This window comes from Arachis ipaensis, chromosome B09, assembly GCF_000816755.2.
Source record: "Arachis ipaensis cultivar K30076 chromosome B09, Araip1.1, whole genome shotgun sequence".
In the NCBI taxonomy this organism is placed as follows: domain Eukaryota; kingdom Viridiplantae; phylum Streptophyta; class Magnoliopsida; order Fabales; family Fabaceae; genus Arachis; species Arachis ipaensis.
Window position 1 is genome coordinate 19,462,061 of NC_029793.2, and position 7,415 is coordinate 19,469,475.

Sequence of the window (7,415 nt, forward strand, 5' to 3'; positions counted from 1 at the left end):
AGCTATCTTTATTATTTGTAAATATATGAAAATACTTTGAAAAATAAAACATATTTAAATTTGAGGGCAAATCAACCTAATAAACTAAAGGCATGCAAAAATTACGGTAATCACCCAAAAAAAATACGTTACGTATATGTTTCTAATGAATATTTCTATGTAAATCGACATAGGTACACTCGATTTAGTTTTGTAGGTACTAAATCGAATTAGTATCACTTGAATTAGTATGTACATATGTAAATCAAAAGAGGTTGATTCGATTTATATAGACACCTAGTAAATCGATAGAGAAAATTTTGATTTACTCATTCGAATAATAAGCAAGTAAATTGACTGGTGGTGTTTTGATTTACATGGACGGAAGCCAATGAATAAATCTACACAATATAATTCGATTTACTAGGAGACTTATGATCATACATAAATGGATGCAAGCTATTTCGATTCACTATGGTACAAACGTATATAAATAGCTGTTGAATGTGAATTCTTCATTATAGTGAGCCTCACAATGGCTAGTGATGAGAGTTTTTTAGTTTTAGTACACTATAGAGGGTCGATTAAGAAAAAAACGCATTCTGGAATTAAGTTTACTGATAAGAATCTGCTTAGTATTTTTCTCAAACCTTCAATGAGTTTCACCAAGTTCCAGAATACTATAATCCGACGATTGGGGCTGCAAGGCATGGGTGGAGAAGTTATTCTACAAAATTTCGACTTTCGTGTTGCGAGATTATGTGAAGTATGATTCGTTCGTTATAGGCAGCGACGAAGATTTGCAAGTTTTGTTCCATTGTCGTCGGCAATTTCTCAAGGTGAGGACCCCTGAGCTGTTGGCCAAGCTTCTGGATGTGGTCTCTAGTTTAAGAGGTTCTAACTGGAATCCTCAGTCTGCAGCCACAGCAGCATGTTCTAGTTTTCGGCCTATTGGTGCCTCTTCTTCTGTGCCCGTGCTTGAACCTGAGGCAGTTTTGGTTGCCTCCTCATCCTTCGCTGCTGATCTAAATCGCACTATTGACGGACAAATAGGTGACACTGGACCCTTCGGACATGTTGCGATTGTGATGACTGACACTCCTAAATTGGTACCTGAATTGGTACCAGAATCAGGACAGGATGTAGCACCGGATGGTGTGGAACATGTATTTTAGGATGATGATGATGATGATGTGGAGCATGCCACGATTGCCAATGATAGCGATGAAAACATAGCGAGAAGTACTCGAACTGAGGGTGCTGGAGCAGCTAGTTTAGGAACTTAGCAGTACCCCCCGCACTTTTCATCCTTGGACTTGGATGCCATGAGACAGCATGGTGTACCTGGCGTGCCTGTCGGATTTGGAGCCAAAGACACACAGGATACAGGAGAAGTAGTTGAGTTCTAGGTTGGGCAGCAGTTTCAGGATAAAGAGGAAGTCGTACTGAGCGTGAAGACCTATAGCATCCGACGTGAGATTGAGTATAAAGTGTTGGAATCCGATTATCGCAAGTACCATGGGAAGTGTAAAGAATTCGGCAACGGGTACACATGATTGATTCGTATTACTTTCCGCCAGCGCAGAGATATTTGGGAGGTAAAATGGTACAATGGACCGCATACTTGTCTGGCCACTTCGATATCTAGTGATTACAATAGGCTGATTACCATGTGATCTCTGCCTTCATACTGCCTAGGAACACAGAAAACAACTAGTAATCAATTGAGTACCTTATCGCCAGGGGCCAGTGAAAGGCGTCAAACCCATCCGGTCTGAAACCGAGAAAGCGCCAGAAGATCCATGACTGGAGAAGTTGCAGTGGACCTGCCAACTTAACCACGTGCTTGTTGGCCACACGACATAGGCACCTGTATAACCACGACCCCAGCTATATCTGCCCATGTCCTCTCACCTCGCTACGTAGGGCAACCACCTGATATGCATGCGTGTACCAGACTTGTCACCGAAGAGCTGCGTTGATAATAGCATCATGATGTCGCTCTCGCGTACCTCCTAATTGTCTCCTCATCTGTGCCTTCGGGAAGGTCACTAAATGTCTCCTACATCCAAGTGCACTTCATAGTAAACTTGTCGATGCAGCCTGGTGGCAGCAACATACCCAACAAATCCTGGAACCAAACCCATGCCGGACGGTCGTCGTCGATATATCGCTCGAAGTCCGTCAGACAACCGCTGACGTACTGTTCGTGGATCGGGAGCCCTAGCTAGTAGGCTACATCCTATAGCGTAATCATGAACTCACCGAATGGTAGATGAAATGCGTGCGTCTCCGGCCGCCATCTCTCCACAAATGTACTCACTAATGGCTCATCTAACCTAAACCAGTGGTCGTTGAGTCTCGTAAGATGGGCTAGTCCAACCATCTGCAGGTACGACACGATCCTATCATCTAACAGCATACCATGCTGCCTTCTCATGCTCGTGATACAACGGTGGGACTGCATGACATGGAAAAATTCTCTTACAATCATAACACTTTTCAACACAACATTCACCTAAAACGGATAATTTTAATCGAAAAATATTTTAACCAAAATAACATTAAATTCTAACAGAACATAGTCTACCTACTATTTCCACCATAAAGCTAAAGTCTTTATTATATACCTACAAGTGTGCTATTTCTCGTTAATATAATCTTTGATAATTCAAATTTTTAAATAAATTAAAATCATTCTATACTTTAGGCTAATCTTCTGCTGTCTACATAATCCAAAACTTGAAATCCAAGTTAACTTAAAGATTCCTATCCCTATATGAATACTCTAATTACCATTCGAAGGTTAAAGAGTCTATTAATTATAATATTCAAATTCTAAACGGTTTAATATTACTAACAATCTTCTAACACACTACTACCTCTAAATCAATACTCTAACTACTACTTTAAGGTTAGACATTCTAATAATCAAATTCTAAGCGATTTAATATCACTAACAACGATTTATTTCTTATAAAAATAAAAAATAATTTGCTAACCTCTTCATGCACGCTACCAGTAATGTGTGCGACTTCATCCAACCGATAGATTTGATTTGGGTCGTCTTCCATTTCTGCGGTATCAAACTTGTAGCATAGCCTTACTTTCTCTGGATTTTCGGATGTGGTGAGGTACGGTGGTATAATGTAATTCGAATGAGATGAATTCAAATTCTATATATAGAGGGAATGAAAGTAAATCGAATTAGGGGGCATAGATTTATGTTAGAGCCACTTTATATGTAAATCGAATTGCACTGTTTCGATTTACCATAAATTAAAAAATCATAGGCTAAATCGACGCTACCTGTATCGATTTATTATGGGTGAGCTCAAAATCATGTGCTTCCCTAATAAATTAAAGCTACCTATATTAATTTACACTCTTCATGCTAATTCGAAATGCTGTTATTCAATTTATATTTTATTTTTGTAAATCGAAAGTTCCTCATTCGATATATATAATTACATACATTAAAGACATACGCATAACGTATTTTTTTAGGATGATTACGTAACTTTTACATGTTTTTAGTTTATTAGGGTGATTTGTCCGAAATTTTATTTATTTATCATTATTATTTAACCAAAGCAATAAGAGGCAGGGAATGAGAGTTGAGTACAACTGTACAATACCTCAAATTTAAATGCGGCGTGGAGGATATTTAACCAAATTAAAGCTGTTTACTCAAATTATTTACTTTTTGTATTTTAAAAGAACACTCATATTTTATTGTCCACTTCATTTAAATATTATGTAAGTCGTATTCTTATTTGGTTTACTTTATTTAAGTCTTTTTTATACTCTGCAGGTCCCTATAGTTTCACCAAATTTTTAATTAGGTTCCTATACTTTTTTTCTTTTCAATTGGGTCCTTAGATGTTAATTTTTTTTTTCAATTTAGTCCCTACCGTAACAAAACCGTTTAAATAACAGAATATTCTATTCAAAAATCGAATATTCTCCTAATTAAGTTATAATAGCTAATTAAACCCACTTCTATTTTTTAAAATACCAAAAACACCCTTGCCATTTTATCCAAAAACAAAGAACCCTAGTCAGCGCTTGTTCTCTGTGAAGTCACTGCGTTTCTCCTCCGATCCATTCGTTGGTGTCGTCCTCCATCTACGGCGGCGGCGTCGTCGTCGTCGTCCTTGGCGGCGTGAGCGTCCATCGTCGTCATCGTCCGTCATCCTTGGTCTGCGCTGCACTGCTCTGCGCTGGTCGTGCGTCTGCTCTACTCTGCTTCCCACTGGTGGTGTGTCGCTTCCGTCGTGTTCTCTCGCTGTGGATTGCTACGCCGCTACTTGCGTCGCCACACCTCGCCGCACCTCGCCTTGCTGCCTGAAGTCGATCTGCCAAAATCCCATATTTTTTCCAATTAACAATTTCTTCATTTTCATGGCAGATCCTTCCCATCTTAAACCCAGGTTAGATTCTAACTATCGTCATCCTAGACAATGGAGCTGGATTAGCTTTAAATGCCCCCTTTTATTTTGTTATGAGCTTTAATTACCCTTTAATTAATTAAAAATTGTTCCTTTTATGTTCCTTGGGGGCTAGAAAATATTTTGTGATATGATCCACTTACAGTTGGATAGGCTCACGTGGTTTTTGTTCATGGTTCTGTTCATTGAACTCTAATTAGCAGAGTTGTTATTAATCCTAAGTGACTCTGAAAAAAAGGGTTTTCCCGCGGGGGATGTTTAATGTTGTTATATTTTGTTAATGTTGAAATGTAAGTGGAAACCAAATAAAGCAAAAGAATTTGTCTTCTTTCTGTTTGATTTTGTTGGTTGCTTTTGCTTTACTTTCTAGCTTGCTTGGACCAATTGGTGTTTAAGGCTATTCCTCGCTTTTTAAGTGGTGCTGTATTGATTTAAACATGCACCAAGAAGTTCAGACTTAAAAGATGTTCAAATTTATATGATATTTGCTAGACTCCATCAAGGGAAACTATTAGTTTTCCATGGTGCTCTTTTTACTTTGGTGTGTTCTTGATGTGAATGAAAATTTGCAGCTCTTATAAGTTAAGACACAGATTCATATAAAATTGATGTCCTTGTTCATAAACGGTGAAAATAAAATCAAAATCCTATAGTCAAAGATGGTTGGTGCAGTTTATAATGATAACTGATTGCTTACTAAACAAAAAAATCAAAGTTAAAATCCTGTGACTCTGGCGAGGTCAGGTTTAAAGGAATTATTTATAATTTATTGCTGGAAAATCCTATCATTTGTTGTTATTTCCGATGTGATGGACCTTAGTTCAAATGTTTGTAATGTGCCTATTGTTGTTGTCTGTTGTAGAAGTTATAGATTTGTCAACTTTCCACCCCTTAGAAATGCTCTGAAAATTCATGCTTTGTTGCAGTTCAATCTTTTATCCATTGGTGTATTTGTAATGCAATCAGTTGATGAACGAGAAGAGGAATCCAAAGCGTCTGAAATCACTGTATTCCAAAATGCCTATGACAGACCAAGGTTTATCTCAGCAGAAAGAATTATACTCAATGAGCAGGAAGAATTATCTCAGCAGCACATTAATGGCAATAACTTTACTGATAGACCAAGGTTTTCCAATTCTAGCTTTCGGGAGGATCCATCTTCAGGAAGCACTTTGAACACTTCAGCGAATCCTTAGGATAGGCCAATTGGGAGTGCCAACAAGCTTGTTAGCAGTGGTCAAGAGGGGCTTACTTATGATGACAACTCAGGACATGGATTCTTAACTGACATCTTTGCTGAGAATGCAATCGTGGATGATACTAATTTGAACCCTTTGGAGTTCTTAGCTTCTCTGTTCCCTGGTTTTGCTGTAGAAAGCCTTGTGATAGTGACATTGGTTTCAATTCGGACATTGCTTCAAGTCTGAAACTATGCTTTCTATGGTTTTTATTTTTAGATTTCAAATTACATAGCCTTTTGATTTTCTATAGTATACCATGATATGATAAAGACATAAACTATATTTCATGAATCTACACAAATGTAAAATGTTACATGATCATAATAAATACTTGAATGATGGAAATTGAATTTTATATATACTTTTTACTACTATTTCTGTTTCATTTTATTCATTACTTTTTTTTGTATGTTCTTAAGATAAGGTATTTTGAAAGTCAAAAAAATAAAAAAAAATTATTTTTGGTACAATTTGTATATAAATAAGCAAAAGAATGATAATGACAAAATAAAAGGGATTATAGGAATATCTTTCATGTCGTAGAATCATTGAATAAGGATTATAGGAATATCTTTCATTGAATATTTATAGTTTTATCGAATTTTCAATTAGGTCCTTATACTTTTTTTCTTTTCAATTAGGTCCCTAAGGGTATACAGGTAATTTCACAATTTATTAACATTTTTTTGACGTTTAACGTTAACAAGGACTAAATTGAAAAAAAAATGATGTATAGGGATCTAATTGAAAAGAAAAAAAAGTATAGGGACCTAATTGAAAATTTGGTGAAACTATAGGGACCTGCAGAGTAATTAAACCAAAAATAATAGGAATCATGAATTGAGTAATGAATATAGTTTCTTTTTTGGAATTCCTTTCATGGAATTATCGCTCTCTCTTAATTTTCTCTAAATTTCCTCTGATTGATTAATTCTTCTCTATTCCTAAATTATACCCCTTACATTGGTGTTTTCATTGACCACTATTTTTCCATTTTTTTGGTAGTTTGGCGATCTCACTTCCAATGGAACAAATTGGAAGTGTAGCTGAATATTTTACTGCCTTTTTGTGTTATGTTCAAAGAGTAAATTTGAATGATGCTGAAATATTGAAGACATTTCTTAATGGATTGAAAACTTATATCCATAGAGAAATTATCTTTGATGATCCTAAAATTATTCGTGATGCTTTTTATTTGGCAAAGTATTATGAAGAATACTGGAGCAATCCATTTTCAGAAATTTCAAAGCCAAAATATCATCTCAACACCAAATCCAGAAAAGTTCATCAACAAAAATTTCCTATCAATCACTGTATTAAAGTTTGAAATCAACATTTTAAACAAAAATTCAAATCCAGAATTTCATAGTAGACACCACAGACCATCAACTGAACACAAAATCAGAAATTCAGAAGCATTAGTTAGTGAAATGGAGACAGTTCAGCAAGACCAGAAACATGTCCAAAGTGGACCCAATGAATCCGTAAGAGCAACTCCAATAGTTACTTTTTGGAGTCCCTATTACTGTGGCGTGTCAGAAAAAAAGGAACCAACCATTCGTGTCAGAAAAAAAGGGAACCAACCATTGGAATAAGATGAGAAGGAGGTCCTTCTCTTGGATCGAGAAGAGAGAGTCCCTCTGAGTGGAGACTCTTGTTGCCCAATAATAACTTGCCACTTGGCAAGTTATTTGAAAAATAAATAATTATATAAAATTTTTATTAATTAAATAATTATATTAAA

General features: G+C 36.2%; 2 long non-coding RNA genes across 2 annotated transcripts; one reads left to right on the plus strand and one right to left on the minus strand.

Moving 5' to 3' along the window:
* LOC110266584 lies at positions 4,046–4,417 on the minus strand. Its single transcript, XR_002354003.1, has 2 exons — positions 4,304–4,417; positions 4,046–4,263 (listed from the first exon to the last, which is right to left on the minus strand). It is a non-coding gene; the product is annotated as an uncharacterized LOC110266584 (long non-coding RNA).
* On the plus strand, positions 4,288–5,851 carry LOC110266583. The gene is made up of 2 exons (XR_002354002.1): positions 4,288–4,412; positions 5,478–5,851. It is a non-coding gene; the product is annotated as an uncharacterized LOC110266583 (long non-coding RNA).